Raw genomic sequence first — 18,556 nt, 5'->3', positions numbered from 1 at the left:
TTTAAAGTCTGCACCATTAAATTTTTCAGGTTTTTCTCCATGTGTCGTAGGAGTGTTCGTCGTTGTTGATGATGATGTCATCTTCAAATTTGTTCAGAAAAATCTTCTTAAGCTTATTGGTATATTTGTTGGAAAAACTTGAATATGGCAGAAGAAAATAGGAAAAGAATTCAACAGTTGAGGCTCGTGTTGAACACGATTTCCTTAAGAAGATTTTGCCCCGCTCTTGGTGCTTATGGTGTTTGGCAATCTTCTCCCAAGATACAACAACTTCTACTTGTGAATATAGCACTATATATCACAAGTTTTTACAACCAGAAATGATATGAACTCTCTTTTGTAAAAAGAAGAAGAAACAAAATATGTAAAGAATGTATTTGAAAATCTAAGAATCTGATTATCTATATCAAAAATGATGTTTGATTCTCATATTTATATTATTTATATGTAAAGACAAAACTTTTAACTCATGTGGTATGTCTTTTGGTAAAAATAACTGACTAAATTCACCAAAAGGAGTCAAAAATATCAGAAAATTCGAAATAAGGATGCAACTTTTCGTGTGGCCAGAAGCACTGGTGCAGGGGCGCAACATATTGCGCCCTTGCACCACTCTAGGTGCCTTGGAAAATTCCAAGGCAGAAGCACTAGTGCAGGTTCGCAATATATTGCGCCCTTGCACCACCCCTGCTTGTCTGGGCACACGCCCAGGCAGCATGACCAGTGCAGGGGCGCAATTTTCAGCGCTCCTGCACTTCAATAAATTTTTTTTTCCGAGCTTCTCAATCCTTTTTCATTTTTCGAACTTTGCATTGCTTAATTTCAATTCATTAAGCACAATCAAAATTTTTCAACAACTATATCTTCAGTCTTCTCAATTCTCATGCGGGGCATACTTTTCAAACCTATAAATTTGAAAATTAAAAGGAAAAAAGAAAAAGAAAAAGAATAAGTCCAAATTATCAAAATCCGGTCTTTTAGGACGGTTATTGTAAAACAATAGCAAACTAATTTAAAAAATCAATATATATACTATATTATTAAACTTGAGAACTTTTAGTGTCATGGTTTGTCATCTGTCATCGCAATGTCAAAGTTATCATAAATTAATTTAATATTATTTTTATAGCTCTTTAATTACGAAAATATTATGTTATTGTGATGGATATTTATATATAGAAATGTCATTTTTGTATTTTTTTTATCTCACAATTTTTTTATTTTTATTTTCACTAAAAAAATAGATTATATAAACAAACAACGCATGCATCTGAATATAAGTGTTCATTATAGAAAATTAAACCACAGACTATTGGCTTGTATTATTGAAAATGAGAGTGCTTATAACTTTTTTTTTTTTTTGGAGGTTTATTTCTGTAGTAGCCCGTAACCAAAATCAGTAATTAATGAATTAATCATAATTACTTGGATAGAGATCGGAAGCTCCGAAGGTGAGTTCGAAAGTTCCGAACAGGATCGGAAGCTTCGATGGTATTTCGTCAGGCATGACGTGTGGCAAGATCGGAAGCTCCGATCAGGATCGGAAGCTCCGATCACCCCTATCCGAAGTCAACAAGTGATATTTTGACACGTGGCAGATTAGGATCTTCGGAAGCTCCGATGGCAGGATCGGACGTTCCGATCGAGGATCGGAAGCTCCGATCGTTGTCTATAAATAAAAGGCCGAAAATTCATTTTCAATTGCCAATTCCGGATTTCCTCTCTACTCTAGTCATATTCGAGTTGTTCTAGCCTTCCTAGGCTTGACCCGGGAGTCGTCAAGGCGTTCGATAGTCGTAGCGGAGTTGTGCCCAAGTTCTGGAGGCATCGACATCAAAGGGCTAACGACGGACGAAGGTATAGCTTTTGCTTCCTATAAATATTTAGGAGTATGCAATAGCTTAGTTAAGGCTTTTAGAGCGCTTTAATGATAGTAGTATCATTTGGCAGTGTAGTGCAGACTATAGGCGTGGACCTAGAGTTGGTAGAGCTTGCACTGTTTTGAGGTACGAAAGTACTGTTCGAGATATCCTGACTGAGTATGCATGTATTATGTGACTGCATGGTTTATATGTCATTGAATTATGCTGCATTCATTTGTATACTGAGCTATCTCCTTCGAGATGTCTGTTAGTAGGGTTTTTCCCTATCCTGTTAGTAGTTGGACTTCCATCTATTTGGGTCCGGAATATCCACTTGTATTATGGTATGGGAGCCACCTCCTGAAGCGACGGCACAACATGCTACATACCAGGGCCCGGTTTGTCTCTGTTATCTGATCCTTGACCTCGAGTTTATAGGGAGTTCACTTTGCATGCATGTATACTCATACTCTCGTACTGAGCATTTTATGTTCATGTCTCGTACTCTGTGTTTCTGGACACCCTATTCCATGCGGCAGGTTTGCGATTGGACGAGGCTGGGGGATCCAAGAGGGGCTAGGCAGTGGTTGGCTAGCTGGAGCTTCGTCTAGGTTTTATTTCTGTTGTTTTGGGTTGATACAACTATTCGATTTGGTTGTATAATATTTGGATAAATTACGGATTCCTTTCCTTGGGATTGTATTTATTTATGGTTTCCGTAAGTTTATTCTGATATCTGTTTTATTAAGTTAATTGCATGCCTAAGTTCTGTTTAGTAGGTGATCCGGGTAAGGGTCACTACATTTATGGTATCAGAGCATGCATAGTATTCTTGGGATTTAGACTCTGCATAAGGTAACCATGAGGTACTTTTGTAGATGGCAGATCGTGACGACCAGAGTTCTCATGGCAGTATTGGTGGGCGTTGGGGTGATGCCGACCGAGAGCGTCGTCGAGAACGGCATCATCGTCATCATGACGACGAGCGTTTCACTGTGCATCGATTTTTAGCTATGGGTCCTAAGCCCTTAGTTGGAGGTGAGTCTCCGGAGGATGCGGAGAACTGGTTAGACCGCATGGAGATGACTTTTCAGACTTTCCAATGCACCGAGAAGCAGAAGATGGAGACCCTGGGTTATCTTCTGGATAGACGTGCGCGCAGGTGGTGGAGGTTTACTTCTGCACCTTTTGTTGCGGCGAGAGGAGTGGCCACCTGGGCCGAATTCCGCACAGCTTTTCAGAAGCTGTATTTTCCTCCTGCACTCCGACAGTCGAAGGCAGGCGAGCTACTGAGTCTGCGACAGGGAGCCATGACTATTGATGAGTATCAGCAGAAGTTCTTTGATCTGCTATCCTATTGCCCCAAGATTGCTGACAGCTCTAGGATGAAGTATAATCTGTTCCTTCAGGGCCTTAACCCTGAGATTCATGACCGTGTGGCGGTTGGAAACGACATGTCCTACGAGGGTTTGGTGAGCCGTTGTCACCAGGCGAAGGACAACATTCGGCGGAACATGTCTTTCCCTCAGTCTAGGCCTGCTAGTTCTTTGGGTCCCCGTGCCCAAACTTTTAAGAAGTCTGGATCTACTTCTTCCTCTGGTTCTGGAGGTGTTGTCCGTTTCGGTAAGAAGGATAAGTGTGATCACTGTGGGAAGAACCATCCATCCGACAAGTGCCATAGAGCTTCTGGAGCTTGTTTTCGCTGTGGAGAGACTGGTCATATCCGGAGGGATTGTCCACTATCTGGGGGAGACGGTTCTGGTTCTGGTTCAGGATCTGGTTCTCAGGCCACCGTTCAGCAGAGGTCGCAGGGACAGCCTGCTGGGAGTTTTCAATTGAGGCCACGAGCTTCTGGCCAGGTGTTTGCCCTAAGACATGATCAGGCAGTGGAGGAGAATGAGAAAGTCATTGCAGGTACATTTCTGCTTTATGGTATACCTGCTCTTGTATGTATTGACATTGGTGCATCTCATTCCTTCATTTCTTCACGTTTTGTTAAGAGGCATAAGTTACCATGCATTGCACAAGACGTAGTGATGTCTGTTTTTACTCCGATGGGCCAATCTGCTTTTGCTAAGCGTCTAGTGATGGGTTGCCCTTTAGAGTTCGAAGGGAACATTCTGTTAGCAAATCTCATGGTCCTGGCGATGGACGACTTTGATTGCATTCTGGGAATAGATATGTTGACTACCTATCGAGCTTCAGTGGACTGCTATCAGAGATTAGTACGCTTTCATCCGGAGGGGAGTGAGAGCTGGTTTTTCTATGGAGAGGGCGCGCGACCCCCGATGCCTTTGGTATCAGCTTTGAGAGCCTCTCGAGCTCTAGAGTCTGGCGGGGAAAGCTACCTTATCTATGCAGTTGATTTGTCCGCTGAGAGTATTGGGATAGAGAGAATTCCTGTTGTGGATGAATTTCCAGATGTATTTCCTGATGAGATTTCGGGTTTTCCTCCTGCTAGGGAAGTCGAGTTTGGCATAGAGTTGATGCCGGGTACTTCGCCTATTTCTCGAGCACCGTATCGCCTGGCTCCGTCAGAGATGCGTGAGTTGAAGAATCAGCTACAGGATCTTTTAGACAAGGGGTACATTCGTCCTAGTGTATCTCCTTGGGGAGCTTCTGTTCTCTTTGTGAAGAAGAATGATGGGTCGATGCGGCTGTACATTGACTATCGGCAACTGAATCGAGTCACTGTGAAGAACAAGTATCCGTTGCCTCGTATTGATGACTTGTTTGATCAGTTGCAGGGCACGTCAGTTTACTCCAAGATTGAATTGAGATCTGGGTATCATCAGTTGAGAGTCCGTGATCAGGACGTAGCCAAGACTGCATTCCGTACTCGCTATGGACATTACGAGTTCCTAGTGATGCCATTTGGTTTGACTAATGCGCCGGCTATATTCATGGATTTGATGAACCGTGTCTTCAGGGAGTATTTGGACAAGTTTGTCGTGGTCTTCTTTGACGACATCTTGGTGTATTCGCATAATACGAAAGAGCATGTTTCTCACTTGCGGTTGGTACTGAAGACTCTTCAAGATGAGCAGTTGTACGCCAAGCTGAGCAAGTGTGAGTTCTGGATGGATAGAGTGGTCTTTCTTGGCCATATCATATCCAGAGAAGGGATTTCTGTTGATCCAAGCAAGATTGAAGCGGTACTTAATTGGTCGCGTTCGACGACAGTTGCTGAGATCCGTAGTTTTCTGGGTCTAGCAGGGTATTATTGTCGCTTCATTCTGAACTTCTCTCAACTAGCTCGACCTTTGACGCAGCTTACCCGCAAGGGTGTGGATTTCGAGTGGTCCTCCGAGTGTGAGGAAAATTTCTGTGAGCTTCGACGGCAGTTGACTTCTGCGCCGGTGTTGGCATTACCGTCAGGATCTGGAGGGTATGTGGTATACACTGATACTTCTCTCCAGGGGTTAGGTTGTGTTCTGACTCAGAATGGGCATATGATCGCATACGCTTCTAGACAGCTGAAACTTTACGAGGACAACTATCCAGTCCATGATTTGGAATTGGCAGCCATTGTGTTCGCTTTGAAGATCTGGCGTTATTATCTGTATGGCGAGAAATTTGAGATCTTCACCGATCATAAGAGTCTCAAGTATTTGTTCACTCAGGCGGAGTTGAACATGAGGCAGAGACATTGGACGGACTTGCTTAAGGACTATGATTGCAAGATTAAGTACCATCCGGGAGCTGCTAATCTCACTGCTGATGCATTGAGTCGCAAGGTGCGACTATCCGCACTTCAGACTTGTTCGATGTCTAGTGCGATCAGTGACTGTTGTACTTCGGGATATACCTTCAAGCATAAGAAAGGTATGCAGAGTATCCAGATGTTTGCGATACTATCTGAGCCAGCTTTGTATTCTCGGATTCGAGATGCTCAGATGTCTGATTCGAAGACCCAGCGTTTAGCTCGTCTAGCTAACGAGGGTAGCTCATATGGATTTCACTATCAATCAGATGGCTTTCTGTGTTTGTCTGGTAGGCTTGTGATTCCGCAGGATGAATAGTTGCGAGAGGAGATTTTGTCTTAGGCGCATCGCACTAAGTTGAGTATTCATCCTGGGAGCAACAAGATGTACAAGGATCTACGTACTCGTTTATGGTGGAAGGGAATGAAACCAGTGTTTATCAGTTTGTTTCGAGATGTTTGGTGTGTCAACAGGTCAAGACAGAGCACCGAAGACCTGGAGGATTGCTTCACAGTCTGCCTATTCCTGAATGGAAATGGGAGTTTATCACAATGGACTTTGTGACCCAATTGCCGGTATCCCCGAGGAACTGTGATGCTATCTGGGTTGTGGTGGACCGACTCACCAAGTCAGCGCATTTCATTGCCTATAGCCGAGAGTATAATGTGGATCGTATGGCTCGATTGTACATTCAGGAGATCGTTCGACTTCATGGAGTGCCTGTGAGCATTGTCAGCGATCGGGACCCTAGGTTTACTTCTAGATTCTGGGGGAGTGTTCAGCGTGCGATGGGTACTATTCTCAGTTTGAGTACTGCCTATCATCCGGAGACTGATGGTCAGTCAGAGCGCACTATCCGTACTTTGGAAGATATGCTTAGAGCGTGCGTTATGGATTTTGGTTCAGCCTGGCAGGATCATTTGCCGTTGATCGAGTTCGCATACAACAACAGCTATCATACTAGTATTGGAATGGCACCTTTTAAGGCGTTGTACGGACGACGTTGTCGTACTCCACTCTTCTGAGAAGAAGTGGGGGAGAGACAGGCTGAGGGACCGGAGTTTATTCAGCAGGCGATAGACATTGTTGATCAGATTAAGAAACGGATTAAGACTGCATAGGATCGCCAGACCAGCTATGCTAATACCAAGCATAGGCCTTTGCAGTTCGATGTCGGGGAGAAAGTGTTTTTGAGAGTGTCACCTTTTCGCAAGATTCTTAGATTTGGCCTTAAGGGCAAGTTATCTCCCAGGTTTATCGGTCCGTTTGAGATCTTGGAGAGCATTGTCGATTTGGCTTATCGACTAGCTTTGCCACCGCATCTATCCAGTATTCACGACGTGTTTCACATATCTCTATTGCGACGGTATGTGGCGGATGAATCTCATATTCTGCAGTGATCTGAGGTTCAGGTGAACAAGGATTTGACTTATGTTGAGAAACCTATTCGTATCCTGGATTATAAGGATAAGGTTTTGCGGAACAAAGTCATTCCTCTGGTTTTAGTTCAGTGGCAGCGCCGAGGCACTGAGGAAGCTACTTGGGAGCTTGAGGACAGGATGCGTGAAGACTATCCTGAGTTGTTTTGATTTCATTCTTAAGTTGTATTCAGTTGCAAACTCTGTAAACGTTTGATTTGAATAAAGAATGTTTCTGATTTTTGTATTTCATTCAGTACTTAAGATCTGATTTCGAGGACGAAATATCTTAAGTGAGGGAGAATGTAGTAGCCCGTAACCAAAATCAGTAATTAAGGAATTAATCATAATTACTTGGATAGAGTTCGGAAGCTCCGAAGGTGAGTTCGGAAGTTCCGAACAGGATCGGAAGCTCCGATGGTATTTCGTCAGGCATGATGTGTGGCAAGATCGGAAGCTCCGACCAGGATCGGAAGCTCCGATCACCCCTATCTGAAGTCAACAAGTGATATTTTGATACGTGGCAGATCAGGATCTTCGGAAGCTCCGATGGCAGGATCGGACGTTCCGATCGAGGTTCGGACGTTCCGATCGAGGATCGGAAGCTCCGATCGTTGTCTATAAATAGAAGGCCGAGAATTCATTTTCAATTGCCAATTCCGGATTTTCTCTCTACTCTAGTCATATTCGAGTTGTTCTAGCCTTCCTAGGCTTGACCCGGGAGTCGTCAAGGCGTTCGATAGTCGTAGCGGAGTTGTGCCTAAGTTCTGGAGGCATCGACATCAAAGGGCTAACGATGGACGAAGGTATAGCTTTTGCTTCCTATAAATATTTAGGAGTATGCAATAGCTTAGTTAAGGCTTTTAGAGCGCTTTAATGATAGTAGTATTATTTGGCAGTGTAGGGCAGACTATAGGCATGGACCTAGAGTTGGTGTAGAGCTTGCACTGTTTTGAGGTATGAAAGTACTGTTCGAAATATCCTGACTGAGTATGCATGTATTATGTGACTGCATGGTTTATATGTCATTGAATTGTGCTGCATTCATTTGCATACTGAGCTATCTCCTTCGAGATGTCTGTTAGTAGGGTTTTTCCCTATCCTGTTAGTGGTTGGACTTCCATCGATTTGGGTCCGGCATATCCACTTGTATTATGGTATGGGAGCCACCTCCTGAAGCGACGGCACAGCGTGCTACATACCAGGGCCCGGTCTGTCTCTGTTATCTGATCCTTGACCTCGAGTTTATAGGGAGTTCACTTTGCATGCATGTATACTCATACTCTCGTACTGAGCGTTTTATGCTCATGTCTCGTACTCTGTGTTTCTGGACACCCTATTCCATGGGGCAGATTTGCGATTGGACGAGGCTGGGGGATCCAAGAGGGGCTAGGCAGTGGTTGGTCAGCTGGAGCTTCGTCTAGGTTTTATTTCTGTTGTTTTGGGTTGATACAGCTATTCGATTTGGTTGTATAATATTTGGATAAATTACGGATTCCTTTCCTTGGGATTGTATTTATTTATGGTTTCCGCAAGTTTATTCTGATATCTGTTTTATTAAGTTAATTGCATGCCTAAGTTCTGTTTAGTAGGTGATCCGGGTAAGGGGGTCACTACAATTTCCGTGCATTTACGGTTGAAAAGGAAATAATTTCGAATTGTTTTAAAAACCGATATAAAAAATTAAATGTTTTATTATATAACATATTAATAGTCTGCAATTAAACCTCCGATGGTTTGATATATTATTAATCTAAGTATAACTTATCCCAATTAATTTCGCCTTATTTTCGTCATATTATTTATCTATTTATTAATTAATAATTTTATATCAATTAAATAAAATAAATTATAATCTATCCATCAAATCAAATAATATATTAACTATTTTTTCTTATTTATTTTTAATTTACATTATATTACTTATCTATGGATTACTTATCCTATCACTCAAACCAAACGGTGCCATAATATATTAATATGGAATCTAAAGTCAAGTGTTTTTATTGGGCATGAAGCTCTGGTCTTGAGTCTTGAGTCTTGACCATTTCCTTTCCAATTTTTTTGCGTAAACTTAAGTTGCCTCATCAATAAAATATAGTTTGAAAATTACTATTTAAAACCTACTCATTGTTCCAAAATGAATGAAAAAGTCTGCAAATTAAATTGCGTTTTATTAAGGATTAATTGTCAGTCACTCCTTAAACCAATTTATAATTTATTTATAAATCCCTACATAAATAAAACTTACTTTCAACTCCCTGGAGAGAGAAACTTTTGTTTATAAATATCAATTATACCCTTATCTCTTAAAATTCTTTAAAAAAATAAAAAATGAGAGAATGAATAATAATAAAAACAAAACCAATCCAAATAGTATATATATAAAAATTCAAATTAAAATCAAAGAACATAAACCATATCATATACATGCTTATGTTGATACAGGGGCAAGTATGTGTTTAGGAAGCAAACATATACTTCCAAATTATTATTGGAAGAAATATGATAAATGATTAAAAGTTCGAATAGGAGATAGATCAATAATCATGCTTGATACAGTAGCAGAAAAATTAAAAATAGAAATTGAGGAAACAAAATTTGTAATACCCATTATATACCAAATAGAATCAGGAATGGACATTATAATAGGAAATAACTTTTTAAGAGAATATCTTCCTTTTACACAATTTGAAAATCAGATAACTTTAAACAAAGGATCATCAATGATTTATATTCCTAAAATACGAACAGCATTTCGTGTAGGAAATGAAGGATTTACAAAGAATTTTCATAAACGAAATACAAATCCAATAGAACTAAAAATAGAAAATATTTTAACAATTAATCATGAAAAAGAAATCATGAAGAAATTTCATGATATTTGTTTTGAAAATCCTCAGGACAAAATTAAAAAAAAAATAATTCATTGCTTCAATAAAACTTAAAGACCCTAATATCACAATCCGTGAAGCACCAAGAAGATGCAACATGTATGATGTAAAAATATTCGAAAAAGAGGTTCAAGAATTACTAAAACTTAAGATAATCATCCCAAGCAAGAGTCCACACTCTTCACCAGCCTTTTATGTCAGTAAGAAAGACACTGATAAGAAAAGAATGGTAATTGATTATCGAAAAATGAATAATACAACAATTATGGATGAATATTATATCCCAAACAAGAATGATTTACTATCTTATATAGGAGGAATGAAATGTTTCTCCAGTTTAGATTGTAAATCAGGATTCTGGCAAATTCAGCTAGAACCACAAACACAATTACTTACATCATTCAGTTGTCCAAAAAAATAGTATCAATGGACTGTATTATCTTTTGGACTTAAACAAACACCAGGTATCTTTCAAAGATATATGGATGAATCTTTTAAATCATATGTAGATTTTTGTTGTGTTTATATAGATGACATATTAATTTATTCAAAAACACTATATCAACATTATAAAGACCTCATGACAGTATTAGATATTTGTCATAAAGATGGAATTATACTTTCTGAAAAGAAAGCACAATTGTTTAAAACAAAAATAAATTATTTAGGATTACAAATAGAAGATGGAAAACATTGTTTATAACAGCATATACTTAAGAAAATTCACGATTTTCCTAGTGAAATCAAGGATAAAGATCAATTAAGAAGATTTTTAGGATTATTAACTTATTCTGGAAATTACATTAAGAAACTTGCAGAAATCAGAAAACCTCTTCAGGTAAAACTTAAACAAGACTACAAGTGGAAATGGTCTAAAAAAGATACTAATTATATAGATACTATTAAAAAGAAAATAATTAATAATCTTCCTGAGTTATATTTTCCTTTCAATAAAGATATAATAATAATTGAAACAGACGCTTCAGATGAATACTGGGGAGCATGTTTAAAAGCTTATACAGGAGAAAGAAATTTAGAAGAACTTACTAAAACAGCTACTAGAAAAAATGAAGAATTATGCAATTATACATCAGAAACTTTTCAAGGTGCACAATTAAATTATCATTCAAATGAAAAAGAATTATTAACTTTAATATTCACAATTATGACTTATGAAATTTATCTTATTCCTAAACCATTTTTAGTAAGAACAGATAATATGAATTTAACATATTTCAAGACAAAGAAAATATCAAAAAATGCAGGGAGAAATGCAGCAAAGCTAATTAGATGGCAATTGGAATTGAACCATTATCAGTTCGAGATCCAACATGTCAAAGGAACGGATAATTCATTACCCGACGCATTAACCAGAGAACTTCATCCAAATTATACTATCCGTAGTAACGGAATAACAAAAGAGATCCTAAGTGATCCAAAAAATGACCACGAGTCATCCGAACATGCCTTAGAAAGCATGAGGAATATAAATTGATGAAATGAGATTTATATTCAGAGACATGAATTATTTTATGACTTTCAGTCATCCGAACATGCCTTAGAAAGCATGGGAAATATAAATTGATTAAATGAGATTTATATTCAGAAACATGAATTACTCTATGAGTAAAGACAATCAATCTCATTTATGAAGATTGATTCAATTCTTGCAAAAGAATTTCATAAATGCAATGATACGCATAAATTAAACTATCCGAGTTACTCACGAAAAAGAGTTAAATTTCTAACAAGTTATATATATATATATGTTTTATTGTGCAGGATGGAACAATTAAATCAATTAGAAGAACAATTGATTGACATAGATGAAAAAATTCAGATTCTTCAACAAAGAAAAAAGAATATAAAAGGAAAAATTCAGAGAATTAAAGAAAAGATAACAACATCATCATCATCATCCTCACCAAAAACTCCAATCAAGTTAGCAACTCCATTTAAAAAAATAATGGAGATGAATGAAAAACAGTCAGTGGTCACAGCCAACACTGATAACCAAGAAAAAGAAAAGAAGAAAGAACCAGTGGTCACAGCCAACACCGAGAAAAATGAAAAAAAAAGGTTTAAAAGTGCCCTTGAAGCAAGAGAAAGAAAGATGGTCAATCTGCGACCACAAAAACCAATTTTTGAAAAAATAAATTTTCCAGAAAAACTCAAGACTAAATTCTTTGAAACACTAAACTATTTAAGAATAGCCAAACCATCTGCAGAATCTGGCTACAAACTTGTGACACACAGAGCATATCAAGAGCAAGAACACTGAAAGGTGCTCCAACGCATAAAGTCGCAAGATTCTTTTCAAATGGATTATTAAGTGGATTGGAAGTCAGTCCCAACAATCAAGAAATAGAACTATTTCCATATCAGTTGAGAAATAGTATCATCCAGTTCAAGAAAGCAGTCTTTAAGGACGATCCAGTATTAACATTGAGTATTCACTCAACCCTTCCAGATTGGGATGATAACAAATTCTGTCAACCAATGGTATATATTCAATGTCGAAAACAAAAAGACAAGTTCTTATTCGAAGGAACAAATGAAGAGAAACCAGTAATGGATATCTCAACACTTCTTGAGATAAGAATAAAGACATTGATTGACATGATCTCAAAGACAGGAAAGATTGATGAAAACTCAAAGGTTAAAATAAATTTTGCAACCAGTAAAATTTTATTAACCACTGGATACAAGGAGACAATCCAAAAGAAAGAACAAGCCATGTTAGCTCAATTCAAAGCTCCAATCTATGAAGCAAGAGTTGATATGGCCCGAGAAACCCAACAAATGCTATGTCAAAAACTAAGAACAATGATTCCCACTCACAAATGTGTACATTGCCAACCCATTCAGACAGAAAAAACATCTGTCAAAGAGGACAAACCAGCTGTCAAAGAAGACAAACCAATAAAAAAATGGTTCGAATGTACCAGTGATTCAGAAAGTGACACAATGTAAAAACAAATAAAATCGTGGACCACACCACATGTGAAAGGCATCCACTCAGATGTAAAATGAGCTGTTTTCCATTATGTAGTATGGTCCCCCTCTTCCTTTATTTTTACTACTGTATGCATTTCTCCACGCCTATAAAAGGAGATGTTTATGTTGTAAATGAATAAGTGAAGTTTGAGTATCTCTCTCTTCTCAAGTTTCTTACAATCTGGTTCATGCAAGACGTATGAAAACTATCAGAAACTAAGAAACATAAAATCAAAAACAAAAATAAGTCTTATGGCTAATAACTAAACAAACAGGGCGTAAGGAGGATAAGGTTGGAAACCAACCATTGAAGATTCATGGTTAGAGTAAACCTGGAGATCCATAGATCAAGTACCAGTTGATCAAGTGATCCTTAGGGGAAAGCAAGGATTTGACCTCTGCTCAAAACCAAGATTCATTCAAACAAGGTAAACTTCCTAAATCTTCTGCAGCCCTTAATTTAAAGAAATAGTCAAAATACATTAATCATGTCATCATCCTTTATAAAAAATGAAAGATTGATAATAAAAAACTGGTTTGAAATAGAAGATGATCATGAATATGATACATTTCATGAATATCATTTAAATACTTCTGATTTAACCATATTCGAATCAATTTATCAACTAAAATTTGTAATTATAACCTATGAATGGAACCAAACTAATCTGAAAACATTTATTTGTTATAAATGAATCAGATCTGTAAAGCCATGAATGAGAAAATTCATAAGAATTTGAAGAATTCCGCAACCTAGTATCAGAGTGGTTAAATAAAACAGATTATTAATGTCTGGATTAACTTTAGATATTGATATTAAAAATTTATTTGATAAATAATCTTACTAAAAGATTTACGTCAAATAGATCAATTATGGAATAAAATAAAAGATCTCCAAACCTTTTATTTCAAAAATCATAAAAAAGAACATTTTTCAAGCAACTGGAAAATGATAATTCAAATTTTTGAAAACGATGAAATTGAAGACATAACAATATGTTATGAATAAGAACAAACTTTGTTATCGAAATTCGATCAACAAAAACAAAATAATAAAAGTAACAATTTTTACTAAATAAAAAATGTATGAAAATACAAAAATGAATATCTTTAATTTATATTCTCAAAATATAAATTTTGATATAGAAAATTGTGAAAACAATTTGAAACATCTTAAAAATTGTCAATCTTCAATTGATAGTTTAAAAGATTTTCAGAATTTATTAGAACAGATAGATTAAACAAAAAGGCTTTTAATAGCCTTAAAAAAATTAAGAAGTTCTATCATCTGTTAAAATGACAGAAGTAACAATTCCAAATCAAAATAGTCAGATTGATGAATCTGAAGAGAACCAAGAGTATAATTTGAATATTATATTTAATCAGAATAAGTTTGCTGAGATACAGAAAACAGAGTTTTCTAATTCAAAAACAAATCTAATAGACCAACCAGAAATATTAAGCAAGATTTCAAATTTTATTAATTCTAGAAAAAATTTAATTATTATTCGATTCGTACAAAAGAACGATCTTGTAAAATAAATAACGAATCAAGGTCTAATACTCTGAAGTTATTAACAACTCAAGATATTGATACCATCATGGCAAAAGCTAGTGAAAAAGAACGATCTGAACTGAAATATGTTCACATTGGAGGAATCGAAATAATAGAATCAGCTCACCACCGAGAAGGAATAGATACACTAATTGAAATCACAGTTCGTGACAAAAGGATACGTAATTTTGAGGATTCAATCCTTGGAAAAATTGAAGGAAACTTATGTTACAAAAAGATGAAATTTTGTATTTATCCACAATACAATATATCTCTTTTTGATAAAAACATAAATGACGTTTTAACATTAGATTATTACTTTTATAAAAATAATCTTATGTTAACAGGAAACCATCCGATCAATATAAACTATGTTTTCGGTTTAGCAATAAGTAATAATTCTCAAACAGAAATAATTTCAACAAAACCAACTATTTCTGTTGAAAGAATGTTTAAAAATATTACAAGAATTGAACACCCTCGAAAAGCATTTATTGAAGAAATAAATCCCTATAAAAGATGGAGTTCAGATGACCTCCAAATCACAAAATAGTCTGTACCAAGAAGATCATTATCATTTGCTAGAAATGATGAAGATATTCTTGAAAAGATTGGAACCGTGAATCAAAATATTCTTAAAATTAAACAAGCTATTGTTAATGAATCAACCTCATCGCAATGACGTCCTTAATAAAATTAGAAAAAGATCTAGGAGATTTAGAAAATAATATCAATAAGATCAATCTATCAATACAAGAATTAGAGAAGAATTTCAAAGAATATATTGATTTAGCAACGACTAGATTAATAATTGAACAGGAAAGACATAGTAATGAAATATTAAACTATCTTAAAGAAGTTCTTCCAATAGATAAAGGGAAAAAAAAAATAGAAGAAGAACCACCATTCAAAATTGAATCATGGTATAGAAATCCCCTTAGTTATGGCAAACATAAGTATGGAGATGTTTAGTGAAACAGAATCATCTGATTTTGAACAAATAGGAGTAAATACAGAAGAATTATATCATTCACATCAGGAATCAAAACAATACAAAGATATGGATATTTCAGAATCAGAATCTGAAGATGATTCTAGACCACGATTAAATCTACGAACGAATATAGAAGGTAGTGGTGGAAGAGATGATGAAGAATTTAAATATAACAGAGACCAATACTCTGGATCTTATAAAGATGTTAGAGATATTCTTAGAGAATAAAAAACATCAGGATTTGTGAAACAGAATATCTTAGATTTAGGTTGTTCAACAGCCAAAGAAAGAAAATCAAAGATAGATCATTGGGCAAATGAACTATCAGTACAAATTTAATTAACACCATTATTAGACAAAAGTGAGAATATTCAAGTTTTAACTCATGGGATGATAAAAATAACATTGGTTGGAGCAGTAAGAACTTGAGCTGTACTAATCTACCACAAGGAATGACAGGACATCGATATTTTGAACTATTTGTTGATGCCTTGTACCAAGAATTTTTAGGAGTTTTTAATAATGATGCTAATCTGGTAGCTAAGAACATAGAACAAAATAGAGTAATTTTTATTCTAGATAATATTAAACTATGCAATTTATGTTATCTAGAAGAATTTATATGTGATTATGAAACAAACTATTATCAGTTAATAGATGCTGATAAAAAAGAACATTATAAATTAAGTATTTTTAATAAAATACCTAATATACCAATAAATAGTAAAGATGAATTCTTAACTAGCGCTTATGCCAAAACACTAGGAGGAGCTATTAAATTCATTAAAGATGTTATAACAAAGAAATGTCATGAAGTAACATTAAATAAAAGAATATTCAGATCTTACAAACAAAATAATAAACTTTGCTGTAACAAAATGGAATTCACAGTAAAGGAATACGGTTGCAAAACAAACATGTCACACAAACATTTAAAACAACAGAAACAGAATAAATTTAATAAACCTTATAAATCTTTTAATAGAAAATTTATTCCCTATAAGAAAAAGAAATTTAAAAGGAATTTCTTCAGAAAACCTTATAAAAGAAAATTTTATAAAAAATTTGATAACAAAAATCACCTTGCCCAAAAGGTAAAGGAAAGAACTGCACATGTTGGTTGTGCAATGAAGAAGGTCATTATGCAAATGAATGTCCAAAATAAAACGAAAAGAAAAATAAAGTTAAACTTCTTGATGAAATATATACTATTGGATTCTATCCAGTAGAAACAATTGAATTTTCATCCGAAGATGAAAATATTTATTATCTTGATGAATCAAGTGAATCAGATTTTGAATCCGATTTCACATTTGATAATTCAAGAAATAATAATGATTAAAATAAAGACAAGGACATTTTCGAAAAGACAAATATAGGGAGTAAATTGAAACTTATGTTTGATTTAGGGAGTTATCTACAAGTTGCCCTTAAATAAACATGTCCATATTTTGTGGATGGCGAGGTGGGCAGGTGGCCTAATACATAAAATCAAAGATAAACAAAAAGAAAATGACATGCTCATCAAAGCAAACCCCGATTTTTTGGTAGGGCACGTCCGACGATTTTACGTGTTTTTATTTGTAATATGTGTTGATTATATATACTAGTCACTGGAGCACGCAATCCGTGTTAAGTTTATATTTTTAGTTAAAAATGTATACTATTTTAAAATATTAAGGGTATTTATGTCTACACACGTTTATGACCAAAAGTAGTTATTATAAGGGGTAGAGCCATCAAAACGGGTCGGTCCGGCCGGCCCCGTCATGAAAAATTGGCGGGTTGGGTTGAAATTTTACTGGCCCGTTTGGAAGCGGACCAACCCAAATGGGCCATGGGTTGAGGCGGGGCGGGGCGGAGCGCTAGCCAGTTTTAGAAAAAAAATAATATTTTAAATTTTTTTTGAATTATGGGCATAAAAATACTTATTTTTAAAAAAATTAATTTAAAATTTTTAAAATTAGTATTTTTAATATTTTTAATATATTACGGGTCAATTCAATCAAATATCATATTTAATAATTGAATATTTGCATTTCACAATTAATAAAAAGTTATATTGATTATTATTGAGTTCTCTACAATATAATACGATGAAATTATATTTTATTATAGAAAAACTTTATACAACTAAGCATACTTTAAAATTAACTCGTTTAATCAAATTTTATTAAATTATTGCAGTATATTTGTAACAAATAATAAAAATTAAATAATAAATTAAATCAAGTGAAACATTTAGAAGTAATAATATTAGCTATTTAATATTATATATTAACTTTTCAATAGTATTTTAATATACGTCAATGGTCTTATTATATATAATACAACATATGAGTGAATAAATAATAAAACCAAAAGACGAATGTTCTTTTACAATCAATTTATATGTAATATGATGAGCAAATATGAAAAATCATTTATTCATTTAAATGATTTTTTATCCCACTTAAATCATAATATATAATTTTTTCAATTAATTGACTCACTAATTATATACATAACATGGTTAAAAGATATTTGAAAAATTATTTTGCAAAACTGTAATTTTGGTCCTGTATGATTGTCACTTTGCGTTTTCAGTCCTCTATGTTTTCATAATTCAGTTTTAGTCCTGCATGTTCCGATTTTTGGCAATTTCAATCATTTTTCCTCGAAAATGCATATGTAACACTATACATGTTAGCTCTACAACAACAATGCATTGATGTCACATCAGCACCACATCGAAAAAAAAGATAAATTTGCAACAACAACAAAAAATAAAAAAATATCGAACTAAAACTGAAATCTGCAAAATAGAGAACCAACAAAGCAAATTTCTCAAATATTTTTACACTAACTTTTTAAATCCAATTTAAATACAAATGATAATTTCAAGTTATGGACTTATAACCATAGAGAGACATAAGTTATAATGAATCTCTATAATTTTTAAGTGTTTATTAGTTATCAGTATTACATTTGATACATAAATTTTTTCATTGGTAAAAAAAAATCAAACAAAGAACTTTTAAAAAATGATAAAATTTAGAATGAGGATATAATAAGAATCTTAGTTAATTAACACAATTAAAGTTAGCATATTAATTAACTTAATAATAATTTATAATTAAATCATTATTTTTT

This window comes from Henckelia pumila, chromosome 2 (assembly GCF_033568475.1).
Source record: "Henckelia pumila isolate YLH828 chromosome 2, ASM3356847v2, whole genome shotgun sequence".
Taxonomy (NCBI): domain Eukaryota; kingdom Viridiplantae; phylum Streptophyta; class Magnoliopsida; order Lamiales; family Gesneriaceae; genus Henckelia; species Henckelia pumila.
Note: the sequence above shows the minus strand (reverse complement) of the source record.